Here is a 22425-nt window from a genome sequence, read left to right as displayed (position 1 = left end):
ACACACAGAGCACCGAAGCAGTGGTGTTTAACAAAGATCAAGACGGTGAACTCTTTAGAGAACTGGCGTTAGAACCTGCTTTATATACTGTCGCTCGATGCCAGGTTTGCCCCCTTCCTGCTCGATGGCGTGGAGTGGGAGAAGAAGTCTAAAACGTCCCCTGTCTGGGGATTCACAGATGACGGTGAAGATATTCCCGCGCCCCAACGTCACAATAAAGAACAGAAGGTAGCCATGTTAGAGGTAATGTTGGGACAGATAGCCAATTATTGTCCTGTAATCTCTCATCACAGCGTAGTCAGGAACTCCACATCTATTGACAGCATATGGCAAGCTATTTGTTTACATTATGGCTTTCAGTGCACCGGGGCTCATTTCATTGACTTTGCTGCTATTAAACGGGAGCCTGATGAGAGACCAGAGGATTTATATCAACGCTTGATGGCCTTCACGGAAGACAATCTACTGTGTAAAGATTCTGGCATCAGTCACATGGGACAGACTGTGACCGAGGACGAGGAGTTAACGCCCTCACTGGAGAACTTTGTTGTGCTCACATGGCTCCGCCTCATACATGGTGATCTACCGAAGCTCGTCAAACAACGGTACGGCACTGAGTTGCGGTCTCGCACATTGACATCCATTAAACCAGAAATATCACAAGCCCGTGATTCATTACTAGAGGAACTGCAGGCCTCAGAGGATGCTAGGGCTATGCGCGCGGCTGTGTCTGAACTCCCCAAGTCAAAGCAATCCATCCCTGTCCGGACAAGGAGGTCATGTCCCCTTTGTAAATGTGCCGGCAGGCCTGATAATCACTTCCTCAGCAAATGTTCCTTTCTGCCCCCCCCCCCCCCAAGATAAAAAGTACATGGCAAAGTCGCGCCAGGTTTTGGGAGAGCAGGTCGAGACTGATGATGAGGTGGAGGAGTGCGTTAGTGGGGAGCCTGCGCCATCTAGTGGTGTGAAACGTGTACTTATCAAACAGTCCCCGTACCTCGATGCCTTCCATGGACACTGCCCTGTGCGTCTCACCGTTGATAGTGGGGCAACAGGCAACATGATGAGGGCCTCATACACAACCAGGCTGGGCGTCACCGTCACAGGAAATACGCAGTCCGCATTCCAAGCAGATGGCTCGTCCCTTTTGAAAGCATTGGGAGAGACACGGACACACTTCCAGAGAGATGGCCATGACCTCTATTTTGAGGGCCTCATCGTTGAGAATCTCGACTCCGACATCCTGGCTGGAATTCCCTTTATGGAAAAGAACGACGTCTCCATCAGACCAGCCAAACACCAAATCTGCTTGGGAGAGGATATATACCGCTACGGCACCCTCCACACACCGATGGACAGGCATGCCATACGGTGCGGTGCGCACATGTGCTCCGTGCTCCGGATAAATCTACTGTGTGGCCAGGGGAGTACATCGAGCTCGAGCTGCCTCCTGAGCTGCGCAATGTGGACAGTGAGCTGGCTGTTGAACCACACGTCGATGTCTCATGTGACCGTCTGACTCACAGCAGTGGCCTGCCCCAACTTTGCTACGGGGTGTGTCCGGGAAGATCCGTGTCCCAAATCTCACTGGCGAGCCGCGGCTCGTCCAGAAAAGCCACCACCTATGCCGTGTCCGCGCCACATATGTCCCGTCACTCAGTGACGCCGCCGTGCCAGCTGATCCCCCCAAACCGGCCCCGACGACCATGTCAGCCTTGTCCTCTGACCTTGTCGCTCTGGATCCAGATAACATCATGCCTGCTGACATCAGAGATGAGTTCCGCGCCCTGCATAGAGAGTTTGATGTGGTGTTTGATCCCCACTTTGAAGGATATAACGGCGCTGTGGGTCCGTTCCAGGCCAGGGTGAACATGGGACCTGTCCTACCTCCACAACGTAAGGGGAGGGTCCCACAGTACTCCAGGGGTCAGCTGCAAGAACTCCAGGCTCAGTTCGACGTGTTGGAGAGCATGGGCGTCTTCAGAAAGCCCGAGAATGTCGACATCACAGTGGAATATGTCAATCCTTTGTTCCTTATCAAGAAGCCTGGAGGTGGCTTTCGCCTTGTCACTGCATTCGCGGATGTTGGCAGGTACAGTAAACCCCAACCCTCCCTGATGCCTGATGTTGACTCCACCCTGCGTCTTATAGCTCAATGGAAATATATTATTGCCACAGACCTTACCAAAGCCTTTTATCAGATTCCTCTGTCCAGGGACTCGTGGAAGTACTGTGGGGTCATCACACCCTTCAAGGGTGTCCGTGTGTATGTGCGGAGTGCTATGGGCATGCCGGGGTCTGAGACAGCGCTGGAGGAGTTGACGTGCAGAGTCTTCGGAGACCTTCTTGAACAAGGCCATGTGGCCAAGGTGGCAGACGACCTGTATTGTGGTGCAGACACTCTCGAGGCCTTGCTAGCTGTCTGGAGGCGGGTTCTCTCTGCCCTACAGAAGTGTGGTCGGAACCTGTCCGCCACTGAGACCACTGTAGCTCCTGTACAGACCTCCATCCTGGGCTTGGTGTGGCGTCAGGGTACAATCCAGGCCAGCCCTCACCGCGTCTCTGCCCTGGCTGCGTGCCTCCCTCCAAAGACTGTGACGGGATTGCGTTCATTCATTTGCGCATACAAGGTGCTGGCTCGTGTACTGAAGAACTTCGCTGCCGTGCTGGCCCCGTTGGACGATGCAGTCGCTGGGCGGGAGTCAAAGGAGGTGATCCTGTGGTCAGACGAGCTGCTGTGTGCCTTCACCTCTGCTCAGAAAGCACTATCCTCTACACGTGCCATCACTTTTCCACGGCCTGCGGACCAGCTGTGGATTGTAACTGACGGCGCCGTCAGAGAGCCGGGCCTAGGAGCTACGCTGTATGTCACCTGCAACAACACTGTGAAGGTCGCAGGCTACTTCAGCGTGAAGTTGCGCAAAAACCAGACCTCCTGGCTGCCTTGTGAGGTTGAGGCCTTGTCCATAGCTGCGGCGGTGAAACACTTTGCCCCCTACATAACCCAGTTATCCCAGAAAGCTTGTGTTTTGACAGACAGCACGCCATGTGTACAGGCTTTTGAGAAGTTGTGCAGGGGAGAATTCTCAGCGAGCCCCCGTGTCACTTCCTTCCTGTCTACCGCTGGCTGGTTCCAAGTGCTCATCCGGCATGTGGCGGGAGCAGCTATCCTGCCATCTGATTTCGCTAGCCGCAACACACCAGAGTGTGACAACCCCACCTGCCAGATATGTGCCTTTGTCTGCTCTACTGCCGACTCCGTTGTGCGCCAAGTCACAGCGGGAGATGTTGTGCGTGGGACTGAGAAGTTGCCCTTCACCAACAGATCGGCCTGGCTTGCCATACAGGCAGAGTGCTCTGACCTCAGACAGACCCGCGCTCACCTCCGTCAGGGTACGCGTCCATCCAAGAAGCTGACTAACATTCGTGATGTGAAACGTTACCTGAACGTCACCACAGTGGCTAAGGACGGCCTCCTAGTTGTTCGCCGCCACACACCCCTCGCAGCCTCGACGGACTGTATTGTTGTGCCTCGGTCTGTCCTCGATGGCCTACTGACCTCTCTCCATATCAAGCTCGGTCACCCCACCGGCACCCAGTTGAAGACAGTTGTGCAACGCTACTTCTACGCGTTGGATATGGACTCTGCTGTGCAACGTGTCTCCAGCGGCTGCCATCAGTGTGCAGCTCTGACGAAAGCCCCTGCGTTCGTATCTGACCAGTCTACGAGTGACCCTCCGGAAGTCGTCGGGTCTTCTTTCGCGGCTGATGTGTTCAGGCGGGACCGCCAGTTAATTCTGATTGTCCGGGAGTGTGTCACGTCTCATCGACGACGAGTGCAGGGACACTCTCAGGGACGCTTTAACCCGCTTATGTGTGGGTCTGTGCCCTCTTGACGGCCCCTTTGCTGTGATCAGGACTGACCCTGCCCCTTGTTTTGCTGCATTGGCAGGGGATGGAGCCCTCGCTATGCACAGACTAGTTGTTGAGGTGGGCAATGCCAAGAATGTCAATAAGAACCCAGTGGCAGAGAAGGCTGTTCAAGAGATTCAGGGGGAGATTCTTCGTCTCGAGCCTAACTGTAGGGCTGTTACTCCCCTGTTACTCTCTGTCGCTACGGCCAACCTGAACAGTCGTGTTAGGTCACGTGGATTATCTGCCCGTGAAATAATGCTTCAGCGTGACCAGTTCTCCCATAGGCAGTTGCCTGTGGTCGACCAGGACCTCATCCTGAAACAACACTCGGAGCGTGTCACCAACCATCCGTACAGCATGAAGTCAAAGGTACCCTCTGGTCGGGTGGCCGTGCCTTCCGCCATTCGACCTGGTGAACTGGTGTACCTGTATGGCGACCGGAATAAGTCAAAGGCCCGTGACAGGTACCTCGTCACGAGCGTGGATGGTTCATGGTGCAATATCCAGAAGTTCACGGGGTCTCAACTCCGTCGTACCTCCTACAGGGTCAGGCTGGGTGACTACTAAAAAGTGGAAGATCCCTCTACAGCCTCTGAACCCCTCGCGGACGATTTCGCGTCTGATGAGGACTTGGACAACCCTGTCCCGCACTGCCCTGACATACCGCCAGCCATTGCCGAGCCCCCACCTGCACCTTGCCTGCCTTGTGATAACGATATGAGGCTGGGGGATGAGACTCTGCCTCCTGTCGAGGTCGAGCCTGGGGGGAGCTCCCCTGGTGAGTGTGTGCCTGCTTTTGCACCTGATGCTGCACCTCGACGCTCGGAGCGTCGCCGGCGCTTGCCGCGGCATTTAGACGACTTTGAACTTTAGGCCAGTTGTTTGTGTGTATTGGTGATAATGTTTTGTCTTACCTTACAGTTCTAGTTATATAGCCTGAGCTGTGATGTTGCCTGGTGTTCTGTGGTGTTAGTGTTGTGCTGTGTGTAGGGGGGGTCCTTCTTTTGGGAAAAAAGGGGTGACGCCAGTATTGGTTGTGCTTGCTATAGTTACCAAGCCTCCCTTCCGGTCTGCCTGCGTGGCAGTCTCTGTTGTTCTTCCAGTTTAACTAAATGGCTGCTGCCGCACGTTTCCATCTGCGTTGTGATTCATTGATGTCGTCTCTCATTACTGGCGTAGGGCTGCACAATTAATCGATTATTAATCGCGACCACGATTTTGGCTTCCACGATTAAATGAACATGATCGACGGCGATATTGACCTTTAAAATGCGTGCTCCGCTCATAGAAAACTCCGCTGCATATCAAATCCATCACTTCCTAAACTAACAGTCAGCCAGCCATCAGGGGGCGATTGAGATGTTCTGGCTGTGCGGGGACCCTAATGGCAACATTTCCTGGGTGTAGCGGCTGCAGTCCAGAGCATGGTCCACAAGAGTAGCATACAAGTGAGAGCAGACGGACGAAACCAACATCGAAAATGTCAGAAGCAGAAGAGCTAGTCCCTAAAAAAGGATCATCATCCGTTGTTTGGAAGTATTTCAGATTTAGGGCAAGTGATGGTAAGCAAGAACAAATCATATGCAAAGAGTGCACAAGACTTGAATCTGCGCCGAAAAGCAACACAACTAACCTGTTCAACCACCTGAAAAAACACCATAAACCTCAGTATGATGAATGCATGAAGGCCAAGAAGAATAGTGTCGCTAACTTTACCTCACTGAATCCTGGTCCTTCCCAAACATCCATAGCAGCTACGCTGTACAGCGCGTCGCCGTATCCATCCAGCTCCCAAAGACAGACTGAAAGCACCAATGCAATCGCATTCCATATGGCTAAAGACATGTGTCCAATAAACACTGTGAGCAACGAAGGCTTCAGGAAAATGGTCAACACGCTGGATAAAAGATATGTGATCCCATCACGCAATTATTTCTCCAAAGTGGCAATACCTGCGCTGTATGCAAAACGTCGAGGGGAAATAGATAGGGATGTCACAGCTGTCGAGTACTTTGCGACTACCTATGGTCGAGCAGAACAATGGAGCCGTACTTGAGCCTGACAATCCATTACATAAACTCTGATTTTACAATGAAGAGTCGACGCTTGTAAACGTCATTTCCCCCCACAAGACCACACAGGAGAGTCAATTGCCCAGGGACTGAGGGAAGCGATGGCCTCTTGGAATTTGCTGGAGGAGAGACTTGTCTGCATTACAGCAGACAACGGATCAAACGTTGTGAAGGCTGCTTCTCTGAATAAATGGACGAGGCTACAGTGCTTTGGCCACAGGCTCCATCTAGCAATAGGTGAGTAGCAGGATTTTTTTTTAAGAAAAAAAAAAGTACATGTTTAATTGAAATATTTTGTGTGCGTTACGTTAATCTGTGATCATTAATTGTATGTAATCTGCGCTGATTGTGTTAATATGTGTGTGAATACTTTGTTAGTAACAATAGTAGCTAACATGTTATGAATTTGCAGATAACCACACGACTATTTTCAGTTATTTTTGTTTCTTTTGGATGCACGCGCTAGCTGGGCAACGTTGGTATTTAACAGGTGCGGTCTTTGCGGACGTCAGCCAGCTTGTGGACCAATAACAAAATGTAAAACGTTAGTTGGCAGTTTATTAGATAGCTAAACTGGCACTATTCTGGTTAGTGTTCTAGCAAAGTCTGTGGCTTTGGTTGACAGCATGTGAATTTGCGAAATGCGCAGTTGGTCACCGCATTTTGATGGCTGCTTAGCGGTTTCATCCTTGAAACAGGCTAGCAAAAGTGCTATGGTTTAAAAGTAAGGCTAACTAGACCAGTTAGCTACTGTGAGGTCGCTAGACTAACGCAGACTTGCTAGTTGGCTTGGTAGGTAATTGATTTAATGTAAAGACAGTCAAATGTGAGAATACTAGTATCGCAAATAACATCTAGAACAACTGCAGTGCAAACTAGGGAAATTGCTGTGGTTGTTTTACGATGGCCACATCAGCTGATTAGCTGGCCTTTTTGTTTAGATGTAGTTAGCTAGCTAGATTTTCTCAGGGTTTCCGGTATGGATGTCATTTTTGGTGTCTCAGTTTACTAGCTAATACAGCATGTTACCAATTTAACTGTGTAATATAACAATAATATGATGGGGATTGTTTATCAAATGTGTATAGAAGCAGATAAGGTTTTATTCTGTGCTTTAATTTAACATATGAATTCTCTCGTGTTCTTTTTTAGAGAATGCAATGAGAGATCCTCGGATTGACCGTGCAGTGGGCCTGTGTAAAAAGCTAGTGAGCAGTTTCTCCTACAGCTGGAGGCGTAAAAAGGAGCTTACAGAGGCACAAAGGGAGCTGAAGCTTCCAGAGCATGCACTGAAGACGGAGTGCCCCACAAGGTGGGGATCGAGGCAGGCCATGATAGAAAGAGTCCTGGAGCAGCAGAGGGCCATTGCTCATGTCTTGTCCACTGACAGAAAGGCCCAACACCTCATCCCCACATGGCAGGACACTGACATCCTGGAGGCCATCAACAAGTCCCTCCGCCCTCTGACTGAGTTTACTGATGCGCTTTCCAGTGAGAAGTATGTCAGTGTTTCCTTTGTAAAGACAGTCCTCCACCTTTTCAGCTCCTCTATCCTGAAAGTGAAGGAGGATGATCCAAACCTAACATGCACCATTAAGACCAAAATCCTGAGCTACCTGGATGAAAAATACAAGGACCCTCTGACACAAGAACTGCTTGACATGGCCTCTGTTCTTGATCCACGGTTCAAACTGAGATACGTCAGTGAGGACAATGTTGCAGCCAGACTTACTTCTGAGATGGTGAGGACTATGCCTGCAGGCATGGTAGTAAGTAATTATTGTGATTACATACAGATACAGAATTTATTATAAATGAATGAAATGAAGTGGATTAAAATGGGCTATGAAATCAAGTGCTGTAATCTACTTTCTGGATGTGGATGTTAAATATGTTTCATTAGATTGAATTTGGTATTCATATTTTATTTACCATACTCTTTTCAAGGAGACTGATCCACACGTTGAGACGGCTGAGGATGCTCCAACTTCAAAGAAAAAGAAGATCTTGGCGAGCTTCTTTAAGACCACTGAGGGAACCACACCAAGACCCTCTTCCCCCCAGGAACAACAAGCTATAGCCTCTGAGCTACAGTCTTACCTACAATTAGGCCACCTTGACGGTGAGGAGGACCCGCTGGACTGGTGGAGGGAACACCAGAGACTCTACCCACGACTCTCAAAACTGGCAAAAAAATATTTGTGCATTCCGGCCACAGGTTCCCCTTCTGAGAGGGTATTTAGCACAGGAAGAAATGTGGTGACCTGCCTACACTCATCGCTCAAGCCGGAAAATGTTGACAGGCTGGTGTTCCTTGCTAAAAACCTATGAATACTGTTATTTAACCTATTCCGCATAGGCCTGAATTGTTTTAATTTGGTTATATTCTGTAATGGCATATTTATTTTTAGTTAGCCTATATTTTGGGCACAATTTTATTGATATTTTGCTCATTTTGCTTTTTTTAAAGTCCTATTTTGATGCAAATATTTGTACAATTGCAGGCAGAGCTCTGTTTATATTCTGTGCTCTGTTAAGAGCCTCTGTTATATGGGAAAGTGCAATAAAAATATTTTTCCCTAAAATCAGTGAATAATCGTGATAAATAATCGTGATCTCAATTTTGATCAAAATAATCGTGATTATCATTTTGGCCATAATCGTGCAGCCCTACAAGAATCAGAACCTCCTCCCCCAGCAACTCGTAGTTGCATAGAGGTAACCCTCTCATTCCCCAGGGAGAACTCCAACATGGTGGCGCTCAACTAGGGACTTGTGAGTATCCCCATACCTGCCCGGCGCCTGTCACCTTGGCCAACTCCGGAAAAGTAAAGAGTTCAGCCCCTCTCTGTCACAGCCCCTCTCCCTTGACACCTTCTGACCCCCCCCCCTTCACCCCGGCACACCAGCTGGCCATCAAAGCAATCGCCCTCTCCCTTGACACCTGCTGACCCCCCCTTCACCCCGGCACACCAGCTGGCCATCAAAGCAATCGCCCTTGACACCTGCTGACCCCCCTTCATCATTGGCACACCAGCTGGCCATCAAAGCAATCGCCCTCACCCTTAAAAAGCCCCCACTGTGGACCAGTCTTCGCTGGAACGTAGCCATTCATGGACTTCTGCCTGCCAGTCTACCTGCCACCGAGCCAACTCCTGCTCTACCCCTGGGATCGGCCCCTTCAATAAAGACTTGATTTCTTCCCTTACCTGGTTGTCCCGTCTGCTTTTGGGTTCTTTCCAGATACGTGACACTCTCCACGAATTTGTTACCAGATCCCAACTAGAAAACTTGGCCATATTACACCAATTTTTGCCTTCCTTCATTGGCTTCCTATCCATGTTAGATCAGACTACAAGGTGCTTCTGCTGACTTGTAAAATCCGACATGGGCTTGCCCCATCTTACCTGTCTGATCTCTTTAAACCATACATTCCATCTCGAGCTGTTCGCTCTCAAAATACAGGGTTCCTGTGTGTACCCAAAGTTAAAAAGAAGTCAGCTGGTGGCAGGGCCTTTTCCTGCCGGGCCCCGTTCTTGTGGAATAACTTGCCTGCTGCCGTCAGACAATCAGAGTCTGTTGAGTCCTTTAAATCCAAACTTAAAACTCATCCTTTTTGCCTTACCCTACATTTGGTTGCTTTTAAATTAATCTCCACAACCTGTACTGAATGGCAGATCTGTTTGTCTCAATGAATTTACCATGCACTGCTCTGCCGACCAGATTATAGAGTATAGATTATTGACAATTGCAAACTGTTCTCTTCTCTCACATCTTTTCTCTCTCTCTGAATGATGCCTTCTACTTTATATTTTTCCTTATGTGAATGGTGTGATGTGAGCGTCTGGTAACACTTTCTATGAAGCTTGCATCTATAAGGTCCAGAAGCATCTATAATGCCCTATAAGCATCTATTGCATCTATAACGCCCATACTTTCCTATAATGTGTATTACAATGACTAACAGCTATGGCTGACGACTGTGAAATAACACTGAAGTCTCATTCATTATAGTGCATAAATCCATTTTAAATTGATATAGTGTATCATAAAGGTGGTTATGAGGTGTTGTGGGGGCGTATACATGGTTATAATGAATCTTACAATGACTTATAGCTACACTTATAGGGCGCTATAGATGCGTATAGAGCATTATAGATGCAAGCTTCATAGAAAGTGTTACCGACTCTCCTTTGTGTGCATGTGTAGTCAGTCCTCCTGTCAGGTCTCCATGGTGATGGTGGTCGCATGGCTCAGGTCCTGGGCTGTTCCGGTGGCATCTGGGCACTGCTTGGCATCCTCCTCATCATATTCTTCATATTATCTCATAATTCCATTATAATTCTGTTATCCTCTTTCAACGCTGTATTCTGTAAATTGTGTTTATCCCTCCTCTGTTGCTCTTCCTAATGTTTCCTCATATTTTTCTCCCTGTTAAAGGTTGTTTTTTTTTAGGGAGCTGTTCCTTATCCGATGTGAGGGTCTAAGGACAGGATGTTGTGTTGCTGTAAAGTGCACTGAGGAAATTTTGTAATTTGTGATATCGGGCTATACAAATAAAATTGACTTGGCCGACTGTCATGTACATCATTTGAGTTTCGCTACTTTTCTGCTATAAAATAGTTTTAAAAATAAATTTGTAGGATTCGACTTAGAGATGAGAGAGACATTGGTTGTAAACGAACTCTTTACTTAGAACTTAGCAAAGTTAGGATACTCAGCCATCAGGCTACATCTGCGTTCCCTCCAGTTCGGCTCATACTTAACATTACTTCCTAGTCTCGCCTCGTGAGAGCCCCCCATCAAAGACTAATCAGAGAGCATGCGCATTAACATAAGTCCCAATATATTACACCCCTTTCCCCCAGTCAACAAAATCTGCCAAGTGGCGTGGAGGGTGCCGGTCTCTTGCTGGACGCTGTAGAGGGGTAGTGGGCACAGGAATGGACACAGGACCAGAGGGATCTTCAACAGACCTGCTGGTCTCTGGTCGTGGCGTTTCAGACGAGGTAGACTCGAGCGGCCCATCTTTAGGTGACTGCTCACCAGGAACAATGGATTCTCCAGCAACCACATCCGTGCGTGCAGTCGCTCTACCATGCAGCTGATCCACGTGGCGTCGATGCATTTGCCCATCAGGAGTCTGCACTCTATATGAAACTGGGCCAGTAGGATCGGCTATCATGCCAGGGACCCATTTGTGTCCCCCAGTGTAGCTCCTCATGTACACAGTGTCCTGTGGCCTAAAACATCTGTTTGGGTCTTGCAGCTTTTCTGCACTCACCTCCTGCTTGAGGTGCATCTCATTTTCATAGTCAGGATGAAGGCGATCAAAGGCCGTGCACACTCCGGTTCATGAGAAGCTCGGCAGGGCTCTTTCCTGTTGCTGAATTGGGAGTCACATGCTGTGACAGCAGAAACCTAGCCAGGCGTGTCTGCCAGTCACCGATAGTGATCCTAGACAGGGCCTCCTTGGTTGTCTGGACCATACGTTCTGCTTGGCCATTTGAACGAGGATGGTAAGGGGCCGTAGTCACTGCTCTGATGCCATTCCGTCTGGCAAACTCTTTGAATTCTTCCGATGTGAAGGCCGCACCGTTGTCAGAAACAATGACCCCTGGCAACCCGCAAGTTGCAAAGAGGAGCCTCGGTGTACTGATCACTGCAGAGGAGGACATTGAACTCACCATGGCAACCTCTAACCACTTAGAGTGTGAGTCCACAATTATGAGAAATGTCTTCCCCTGGAATGGACCAGCAAAGACAATGTGTAGCCAGGACCATTTCTTAGTTGTCCACTCCCAAGGGTGCAGCTGTGCTGTTGGTGGTGCATGACGAGTTCTCTGGCAGGTTTCACAGGATTTTACCGTCTGTTCTATTGCTAAATCCATACCTGGCCACCAGGAATAACTCCTCCCCAGGCCCTTCATATGCACAATGCCTGGGTGTGCATCATGCAGCATGGCTAGTACCTACTCCCTCGCCAGGTTGGGAATAACTACACGATTCCCCCTTAATAGGCAGTCCTTGTGTGCGGACAGTTCATGGCGCCGCGTGAAAAACGGCTTGAAAAGGCTGTCAGATGTATCCACTGGCCAGCCATGCAGGACCAGCGCAGCACCCGGGACAGAACTGGATCCTTCCGAGTAAGGGCGGCAATGTGTTTTGCATTCAGTGGGGCTTCAGGCGCCATTTCCAGTAAGAGCACCTCCATGGGTGGAGGGTTATCACGCATACCAGCGGGCAGTGGTAAGCGACTGAGGGCATCAGCATTTGCTAGCTGTTTGCCAGGGCGGTAGCACAATTCGTAACCGTAGGCCCCAAGAAGAACACTCCAGCGTAGCATGCGTGGGGACAGGACAGGTAGCATGGGCTTAGAGTGGTGTAGCAGGCCCAAAAGAGGTTTGTGGTCAGTAAAAAACCACAACGTGGCGACCAGCAAGGTACTGGTGAAACTTTTTGACTGCAAAAATGACCGCCAAGGCCTCCTTATCTATTTGGGCATAATTTATTTCAGTGGAGGACAGTGTCCTCGAGGCAAAGACGATGGGAGCCTCCCGGCCATCAGACTCCATATGGAAGAGCAGCGCCCCCAGGCCATAAGGCGAAGCGTCACAAACAACGGCTAATGGTTTTGTTTCATCATAGTGCGTGAGCACGCCATCAGCCTGAAGCAGTTGTTTTGCAGCAGTGTAAGCTTTTTCATGTGCGTCAGTCCACTGCCAGGGTGCAGACTGATCCAGCTGGTGGTGCAGCAGTTCTAAGATGGTAGCCTTGTTTGGCAAAAAACAGCTGTAAAAATTGAGTAGGCCTAGGAATGACTGAAGCTCCGTTTTGTTCCGGGGTGAAGGCGCCTTCTGAATAGCCTCAACTTTCTCCATAGTTGGCCGCACGCCATCCTTGTCCACACGAAACCCTAAAAATTCAACTTGGTCAGCAGCAAACACACTCTTCTCCTTCTGTAGCCGCAATACTGCTTCTGTGAATCGTTCCAGCACTGCACAAAGACGGTCATTGTGCTGGTCAACAGTCTTTCCCGCTATTAAGACATCATCCAGGTACGGTTGCACGCCTGGTATACCGGCGAGGAGTGTATCCATGAAACGCTGAAATATGGACACAGCTGTCGATACTCCAAACTGCAGGCGGCGGGCCCGAAACAGCCCGCGATTGGTGTTTATAGTGAGAAGCTCTGCAGCCTCGTCATCCAGCACCAGCGGCTGGTAAGCTTGTTTAAGGTCCAATTTACTGAAAAGCACCCCACCTGCCAGTCTGGAAAACAGTTCAGCCACCGTAGGAATGGGGTATACATCAGGTTTCACAGCTGTATTCACAGTGCAGCAATAGTCACCGCAAATTCTTAAGCTGCCATCCTTTTTAACTACTGGTATGATGGGTGTGGCCCACCTTGAGTGTCTCACAGGTTCAAAAATACCCTGAGCTACTAGCTTGTCAAGCTCCTCATCTAGCTTTGGTCGAAGGGCAAAGGGCACCGAACGTGCTTTAAAAAACTTGGGTGATGCTGTCGTATCAATATCAATAGCAATTGGAGGGGTTCGTGAAGCCCCGAGGTCCTGGAAGACTTCTGCATATTCCGTTAAGATGGATTCCACGGATTGTAAGCATACTTGGAGCACCCCCATTACAGAAATGCCCAGTGCCTCAAACCAGTCCCTGCCCAGTAGACTTGCCCCCTGACCTCGAACAATAATCAGTGGTAAGGTCTTGTGATTGCCTTGATACTGCACATCCACAAAAGTCTTCCCATTAACTTGTAGTTCTGCTTGTGACCATTGTCTAAGCACACTACTGTCCTTGTGCAGTAAAGGCGCCTGGTCAGGCCACACGGTGTTGTAACTGCCCTCACTCATCAAGGAGCATGCGGCTCCAGAGTCCACCTCCATTACATGTGTTTTGTTATTCAGGATCACAGTGGCTTGATATGGCTTTTTTACATGAGCATACAGCTGCCTGCCCATGGTGTAAATGTCATATTCCTCTTCTTGTTGTCTAACAGTGTGTGTGTGTGTGTGTGTTTGTTCGGATTGAGGAACTGTGTCAGAAGAATCTGCTGATGTGACATCCCTGCTCTTTTTAAAACAAACACGAGAAATGTGCCCCTTTTTTTGCAATAGCGACATACTTCTGCTACTGTTTGTTTCACTTTCAAAACGGTTTGACTTTGTGCAGTCTGATGAACTTCTGCTGACTGTGGTGGTCCCAGCTAGTTTGGTTGTAGTATTCGCGCATTTAACGTGGCTGTTTCCGCTGCAAGGGCTTTCTCCTCTGCTGCTTTGAATGTGAGTTCCTTTTCAGCCAGCAGGCGGCGCTGAAGCGCTTCATCTAGCACCCCACAGACAATTCTGTCACGCAGCATGGCTTCCAGTTGGTCACCAAAAGCGCAATGCACTGAGTTTACGGAGTTCAGCAATGTAGCTGGAGATTCCTTGGCCTTCCTTTTGTTTGCAATTGTGAAACTGAAAACGCTGAACAAATTGTGATGGAGGAGGACTGTAGTGGCGCTTCAAGGCCGATACTAAGTTTTCATAGCTGGCGACCGTAGGAAGGACGGGAGCGACCACCGAACGTAGTGTAGAATACGTTGCAGCACCACAGACGCTAAGCAAAATAGCGCGTTTCTTCTCCTCCCCATCTACTCCACATTCCAGTCTCTCAATATACTCCTCAATGGCAGTACCGGAGCCTTCATCAAACTCTTCTATGCGACCCAGCATGGTCATGGTGATGTCGTTAGGCTACTCACAGATTCCTCAAAGCTGTAGTAGAATATCGGAGGTTGCTGATTTCCATTAATAAACTGTTCGGAACTGTTGGAGTTCGGATCCGCTTCGTCGCCAGTGTAGGATTCGACTTAGAGACGAGAGAGACATTGGTTGTAAACGAACTCTTTACTTAGAACTTAGCAAAGTTAGGATACTCAGCCATCAGGCTACATCTGCGTTCCCTCCAGTTCGGCTCATACTTAACATTACTTCCTAGTCTCGCCTCGCGAGAGCCCCCCATCAAAGACTAACCAGAGAGCATGCGTATTAACATAAGTCCCAATATATTACAAAATTGTTTGTGTCAGACACCTGTACAATATTTGCTATTATGAGACAATTGCTTTTACTTTTGAAATGACAAAACTGTTATGGACCAAATCATGTGTGGAAATCCAACGAATTTCTGAATTTGAATCTATTCTACAGTCTGAAAAATCATTGTGGTGGACGAAGAGGAACAGATTAGCCTGTGAAAAAACTGAAATGCTTCATTTTGCAAAGAACTTGCCAACAATGGTGAAAGAGAAGCCCTAAATAGCCATTTCCAATGAAAGCCATAATAGTTCCTTGTTTTTTATACTATTGTCACTTTGTTCAATATTCAAATGATACTAATATAATTCAGCAGAAATCAACTGCTCTATAGCAGGTTTACATTTCACTCATCGTGTTTGATGTTATATAACATTTAAATTTTATTTATTTCAAGGCTATGGACCATTAATTTTTTATCTGAAATGTATAATTTAACTTAAAACAGAAAAGACTGCTGTAGCATCTTTGTTTTATTTGTTGTGATAAATTAACAGCCAGTTGTTAACTCTGATTTCAAAATGCTGCAAATCTTTTAAGGTCACTTGGGCCTGTTTAAGTAAAAAACCAAAAATCTTATTTGTGTTCTCTTTGTTGCCTGTTGCCGTCCAGACCCACGGCGCCCCTCTGCTGCGCGCACTTAATGAAGTGGAAGCGTTTTGGTCAGATTACTCCGATCAACTTTGAAATGTATAAATTAATATATCAAAGAATAACGAGCACGCGATTAGCAGAAGCGCGTGCTACTAAACGTCCCAGCTAAGCGTCCCTCTCAGGTCGTCCATGAGTGAGGGGCCACAATGTGCAACGCATTGCTCACGCCGTGGGGGGCTTGGAACTGCAGATTAAATCAAGTTAAGGCTTGCAAGCGACCTGTTTCATCAATACAGAAAATAAAACACTCCAAAATCCCAGATGTTAACAGTATGTCAGCTGATAAATTGTGGACAGAAGAACGCACCAACAGTGTTTACAAACGTGCGCGTTCGCAATAAAAAAGATGGCGTATTAAAAATGTGCACGATAACCTAAAAGTTGATCATTCATAGAGTTGGATTTGCAATTGTGAGATCCCCAGAAGTTGTTTTTAGTGTTTTTGTCGTCATTTTGCATGCCTTTCTGGCCCGCCGATCTCGATCCGTCACCCAGAGCTTAGCACATCCCCGGTGTGAATTTAGGGACAGATATTGATGCTGGATTGCAGTCGGTTTTTGTGCGTTTCTGGCTGGTTGTGGAGTTGGGTACTTGGAGTGACGGCTCAGCTACAGAATGGCATGGGAAGGTCCTGCGCTCCAGAAAGTGCCCACAGGTTTTAAAATATGAAGTAAATTTTAAGGCTTGTATAGTGAACACATTTAATATTTCTGTACCAGTCATTTTACTGAAATAATTTCAATTCATTCTGCGGTGTGTTTTCCATGTTTAAAAACAAACAACCAACCGATTGTTCTAGAATGTGTAAGAAAGAATCTGTCAATCATGTTGCGTTCCATTTGGGCGTCGTGCCTTATAAAAGGCCGCACAGCGGCGGCGGAGTCAGTTGGTGATTCGCGGTGGACAGAACAGGTCAGACTCCCGAGTCGCAGACAGAAAGTGCGAAAGGAAAGATGAAGCAGGACGACGTTCACCACCAAGGACATGAAAACGCAAGAGCTGGTCTGAACCAAGAGTCCGGTCAGCAGGTAAAAACAGGCGAAGCCATTTTAAGCTAATTAATTTGTTTACTTTGCATATTTAATTTGATTTCTGCCTTTTTCCATTTTCACTCGTATAAGTGTAAATTATTTAAGGGTGTATGTTTCACTTAACGACTGAGTGTCTGAAAATTTTGGACTATGTTCATAAAGTTAAAAAAATGAAGAAAAAAAAATGAAAAAACGGGCCAAGCCAGACAGATGCCAAGTAGTACCGGCGGCAGCCTGCCGGAATGCGGAGTTGGACGTCGTGTCTGTGCAGCCCCGCCCACATTCATTACGACCGCGCTTCGCTCCCAAGCCCAAATCGATTACCCACCGCGCTGTTGATTTAGCATTTTACCCCACAGGTCCTGCCCCCAAACCAGCCAGCTGTTACTAATATCTGCACAATAGCAGCAGTTATTGTGCACGTTGGCTCAGTGGAAAGCCTGGTTTATACTCCGTCACACGACGGCGACGCTGCCGCTCGTTTAAAATAACGGATCCAGCGTTACATGCTAACAACGCGACGCCATGTGACTAACCAACCTACACAACCTAACGTTCATATTAAGGCGACACGTCACTGCAATCAAACGCGTTTGATTCCTAATAAGATCTGAACGAGCGATCAGATTACTGTAGCAAGGCAACTTAACACTCACCGACATAATGCGAGTTTCTTCTTTCCCCCTCCTTTTTAACCCGGAACCGGAAAAGGGAAAAGGTCAGGTGAATCCTAAAATTATGAATTTGGATTTTGGATAAATGACGGAAATAAATTCTGTAGCGAACAAAGGCTTATAATATCAACACGTTTTGTTCATCAAGATAATCCCCAAAAATCAACCCCCCTTTTTAACGAATTTTGAGCCACACAGGCAATTAATGGAAGTTTGAAGCACACAATAGCTTCAGAATTAACAGTCGTGGTATTAACGGCCATAATTTGTGTCACCTCTTCACACTTCATCTGTGATTTATGCTATTTATGATGTTTGTTTTTCTTTCCCTTTTGTATCTGGCCAAGTGGGAGAGTACTGCTGGCGTCGTGTGTGGCTGCCGCTTCTCCCTCTCGTACCCCCCCCCCTTCCCATCCACCCCTGCATGTCTGTGTTACGTTTATCTGTCGTCGTTTCACCCCGTTTATTGTAAAGCGACTTTGAGTATTCGAAACGCGCTACATAAGATTGATTTATTATTATTGTAAACTACTAATAAAACACATTAGTCCCCAGCTGACGGGTTTGACCCTTTAGCCGAGCGGTTAGTGATGTCGCCTTGTGGTGCAGTACACCCCGTTTCGAATCCCGCACCGGACAAGAAAATAACCGGTTACATTATTATTATTATTATTGTAGAACAAAACGTGAAACTCTCAGGCTTATGTTAAACAGTAATTATTTTCTGCATAAATCGCTGTCACTGTCAATCTATTGTGGGCGGGCGGGGCTGGACCTGTGGGCGGGGCTGAACGGCCAACTCTGCCTTCCCGCGGGCTGCAGGCATTACCTTCTCAACAAATGGGGGGGGAAATGAGACAGTTCTTGTAGTGATGCTTACAGACTTCGTGTTTGCCACTGATGTGTCGAGCAGATCTAATCACAGATATTCACTGATATTTTCCATCTGTTGTGTAGCAAACAACAAAACAAACAAACAACAGAAAGACAGTGGCTGCCGTCCGCCAGGCAGTGGTGGAGTTAAATGCCGCTCTTTCTGCTACGAATGCCATGGAGCAAGACATGGAATCAGTCATCCTGGACAAAGATGTGCTCTTGCTGAGAGACACCACCCCAAGGGAGCAGGAGTTACAAACTGCTGCCATGATGAAAATGCAGGCTCTTGAGGAGCAGGTGGAACTCCTCATTGACGAGCTTTCCCGAGGGGAGCAACACAAAGAAAAGATGGCGGCTGCACTCCTCCAGGCAGAGGAGGAGTTAAGTGCCGCTCTTTCTGCCAAGAAGGCCATGGAGCAAGGAAAAGAGTCAATCCTCCTGGACAAAGACGAGCTCCTGCAGCAGGTGGAGGCTGTGCAAAGAGATGCTACCCTGATGGCGGCCGCCCTTGTCAAGGCAGAGGATGAGTTAAATGCTGCTCTTTCTGCCAAGGAGGCCATGGAGGAAGATATGGAGTCCATCATCTTGGACAACGAGGTGCGTCTAGAGGCCCTGCGGAGACACGGCACCCTGAAGGAGCAGGAGTTAAATGCCGCTCTTTCTGCCAAGGAAGCCATGGAGCAAGAAAAGGAGGCACTCCTGCAGCAGGTGGAGGCCATACAGAGAGATGCTGCTTTGCAGAGAGACACTGCCCTGAAGGAGCAGGAGTTACACACTGCTGCCATGGTGAAAATTAAGGCTCTGGAGGAGCAGTTAGAACTCTTCACTGCCGAGCTTTCCCAAGGGGAGCAACACAAAGAAAAGATGGCGGCTGCAACCTTCCAGGCAGAGGAGGAGTTAAGTGCCGCTCTTTCTGCCAAGAAGGCCATGGAGCAAGGAAAAGAGTCAATCCTCCTGGACAAAGACGAGCTCCTGCAGCAGGTGGAGGCTGTGCAAAGAGATGCCACCCTGCAGAAAGACACGGCACTGAAGGTGGAACCTTTACTTCAAATTGCTGCCATGGAGCTTGGTCGTAGGGTGGAGAGGCTGGAACGCCATGCTGACGAGGTTTTTCAGACCAACAAAAAGATGGCGGCCGCCCTTGTCAAGGCAGAGGAGGAGTTAAATGCTGCTCTTTCTGCCAAGGAGGCCATGGAGGAAGATATGGAGTCCATCATCTTGGACAAGGAGGTGCTCCTGGAGGCCCTGTGGAGACACGGCACCCTGAAGGAGCTGGAGTTAAATGCCGCTACTTCTGCCATGGAAATCATGGCTCGAGAAAAGGACTTACTCCTCCTGGACAGAGACGTGCTCCTGCAGCAGGTGGCGGCCGTACAGAGAGACACCGCCTTGCAGAGAGAAACTGCCCTGAAAGAGCAGGAGTTACAAACTGCTGCCATGGCGAAAATTAAGGCTCTGGAGGAAGAGGTGGAACTCCTCACTGACGAGCTTTCCCCACGCGAGGAAAGCAAAGGAAATTTGGTGGCTGCCCTCCTCCAGGCAGAGGAGGAGTTAAATGCCACTCTTTCTGCCAAGGAGGCCATGAAACGAGAACGGGAGTCCATCCTTCTGGACAGAGACATGCTCCTGCAGCAGGTGAAGGCCCTGCAGAGAGACACCGCCCTCGAGGAGCAGGAGGAAAAAGTCCTCCTGGCCAATAAAGAAAAGGAGGACAGCTCCATGGATAGAAGGACAGAATACAGAGACAGGTATGTTCACTGTGTTTCTAGTGGTAGGTGGAAGAAACGGTGTACATTATACACAAGTATACAACATTGCCATGTGTCTCAGTGAACTGGATCAAATAAGTTTGCTGTAATGTCAGACAATCAGTGTACAGCAGTAGCACAAATTATAGTGTATTGACAGTAGAATGACAACAGTTTTGTATTTTACAGAGCTTCATCTAAAACCTGTCAGGGAAAGGACTCCTCCAAGCAGAAAGAGGAGGCGGCCAAAGAAAAAACATCCTCCCCTGATCAGAATGCACAGGAGGCCAAGGTAGAAACACCCTCCCCTGATGAAGTTGAGGAGGCCAGGGCAGGAACATCCGACCCCAACGAAGATGAAGAGGCTGAGGAAGGAAGAGAGCATAAAGTTAAGCGCAAGAAGGGCCGTCTCCAGCACTTCTTTGAGAGGCTGAGGAGGATTGTTCGCCGCTGATGTTCCTCCACTGTTGAAAATGGTACCAGAGCATCTGGGCCCAGACCAACAGGCTTAAGGACAGCTTTCACCCACAAGCCACAAGATCCGTGTCCGAAATCACTCACTACTCACTTGTAGTGTTGTCCGACTGTATGGCGAGAATCGCTATACTCTACATAGTGGACTCAAAGTATCCCACAACGCATCGTGAAAAGTAGTATACAACTGATGGTCACTAACCAAGCACTATATATAGTTTTTCCCAGACTACAAGTCACACCGGAGTATAAGTCCTACTCAGCAAAAAACATATTGTTGCGAGGAAAAAAACACAAGTTGCTTCGGTGTATAAGTCACATTTCTATGGTGCTACTCTCTCAGGAGTTTATCCTCCTCAAATCAAAGGCCACAGATATCAGGATACGGAAACTTCTCACAATGCACAGAGGGTTCCACTCGAAGTCCAGCAGCCTGAGACTGTATGATAAATGAAAAGATTGGGGACCGAGGGGTTAGTGAGTGTCAGGACCACTGTTTATCCTCTTTCAATGTTGTATTCTGTAAATTGTATGAACACAACATCCATTGCACGTTGTCCGTCTTGGGAGAGAGATCCCTCCTCTGTTGCTCTCCCTGAGGTTTCTTCCTATTTTTTCTCCCCGTTAAAGGGGTTTTTTAGGGAGTTGTTCCTTATCCGATGAGAGGGTCTAAGGACAGGGTGTTGTGTTGCTGTAAAGCCCACTGACACAAATTTGTAATGTGTGATATTGGGCTATACAAATAATGAATACATCAGTAAGAGCACCCCTCAGGATGAACTGCTGAGTGTTATTTATATAAATAAATAAATATATATATAAATATATATCCAGAGTCAAGTGCATTCTTTATTAGACAGTACAAGCCTGTTTCATGCCATAAGCAATCATCAGCTGTCAATTAGCTGATCACTGCCTGCCCTTCCAACTGTGCTGTCCACCCAAAATGTCCACCTTGAATAGAAGAAACAAACTGGCCATCAGCTGTAAACACTGAAAAAATATCTTCTTTGTAACTACAAGTAAAATGTCTTTATTATTCTCTCACCCCCCCTCCCCATTAGATGACACACGTGTGACATTTATTAGATGTTGTATTTTTTATATTTTAACTGCCTGCCCTTCCAATTGTGCTGTCCACCGAAATCAGGAGCATGACGTGGGGCAACATATACTGTGTTTTTTCTTTGTTGAATCACATTAGCAGCTGTTGAGTGTGCGACGCATGAAACAAGCGTGTACTGCTTTGTATTAAAAGGTTTTTCCCTACATCTATATTGATATTCCGCTCATTTGTTGATATAAAGATAGATGTAGGGGAAAAAACTTTCATTCATAGTAGTACAAGCTGCTAAGGTGGTTAAACAACAAAGAAGATAGAAGATACAGCCAATAAATGCCATGCTGCCCCGCGCCATGCCCCTAGTTACAGTGCACAGCAACCAATGAGAGGAGAGGAAACATTTCAAAAATAACTACAGAATCCTTACAACCAACGGGGGGAGAGACTGGGGCTCGTTTTGAAAAAGCATGGACTTAAAGGGCCGGGGCACTGTTGAAAAAGCCTACATTCAAAATATAACAAAATACCATCCAGTGGGGTACTTTACGTATATCATATAGTGGAGTGGGGCTGGAGCACAGTTGAAAGAGCAGACGGTTGAAATATAAAATATAACATCTATAAAGGTCATCACATGTATATCATCTAATTGGGGGGGGGGATAATAAAGACAATGGCTTGTTTATAATGGCAAAGCAGATATTTTTTTGTGTCTATAACTGGTGGCCAGTTCATTTCTACTGTTCAAGGTAGACCTTACAAGCTTGCAAATAATAAAGTACTTCTCCGCAAAGCATTGATTGTCTTTTCTTTTCTTTTT

At 47.6% G+C, this 22425-nt stretch overlaps 1 protein-coding gene and 1 pseudogene across 1 annotated transcript in view; one reads left to right on the top strand and one right to left on the bottom strand.

Moving 5' to 3' along the window:
* Positions 1-7729, top strand: part of rasa2 (RAS p21 protein activator 2) — an 84485-nt gene extending 76756 nt beyond the window's left edge. Inside the window, exon 25 of the transcript XR_008810510.1 lies at positions 7140-7729. The gene's annotated coding sequence lies outside the window, so the exon portion shown is untranslated. The remainder of the gene's footprint in view (positions 1-7139) is intronic.
* Positions 7730-11428: 3699 nt separating this feature from the next.
* On the bottom strand, positions 11429-13735 carry LOC130115375 (uncharacterized protein K02A2.6-like; annotated as a pseudogene).
* Between the last annotated feature and the right edge of the window lie 8690 nt (positions 13736-22425).

This window comes from Lampris incognitus, chromosome 7 (genome assembly GCF_029633865.1).
Source record: "Lampris incognitus isolate fLamInc1 chromosome 7, fLamInc1.hap2, whole genome shotgun sequence".
NCBI lineage: Eukaryota > Metazoa > Chordata > Actinopteri > Lampriformes > Lampridae > Lampris > Lampris incognitus.
Note: the sequence above shows the minus strand (reverse complement) of the source record. Positions and strands in the feature narration are given on the sequence as shown.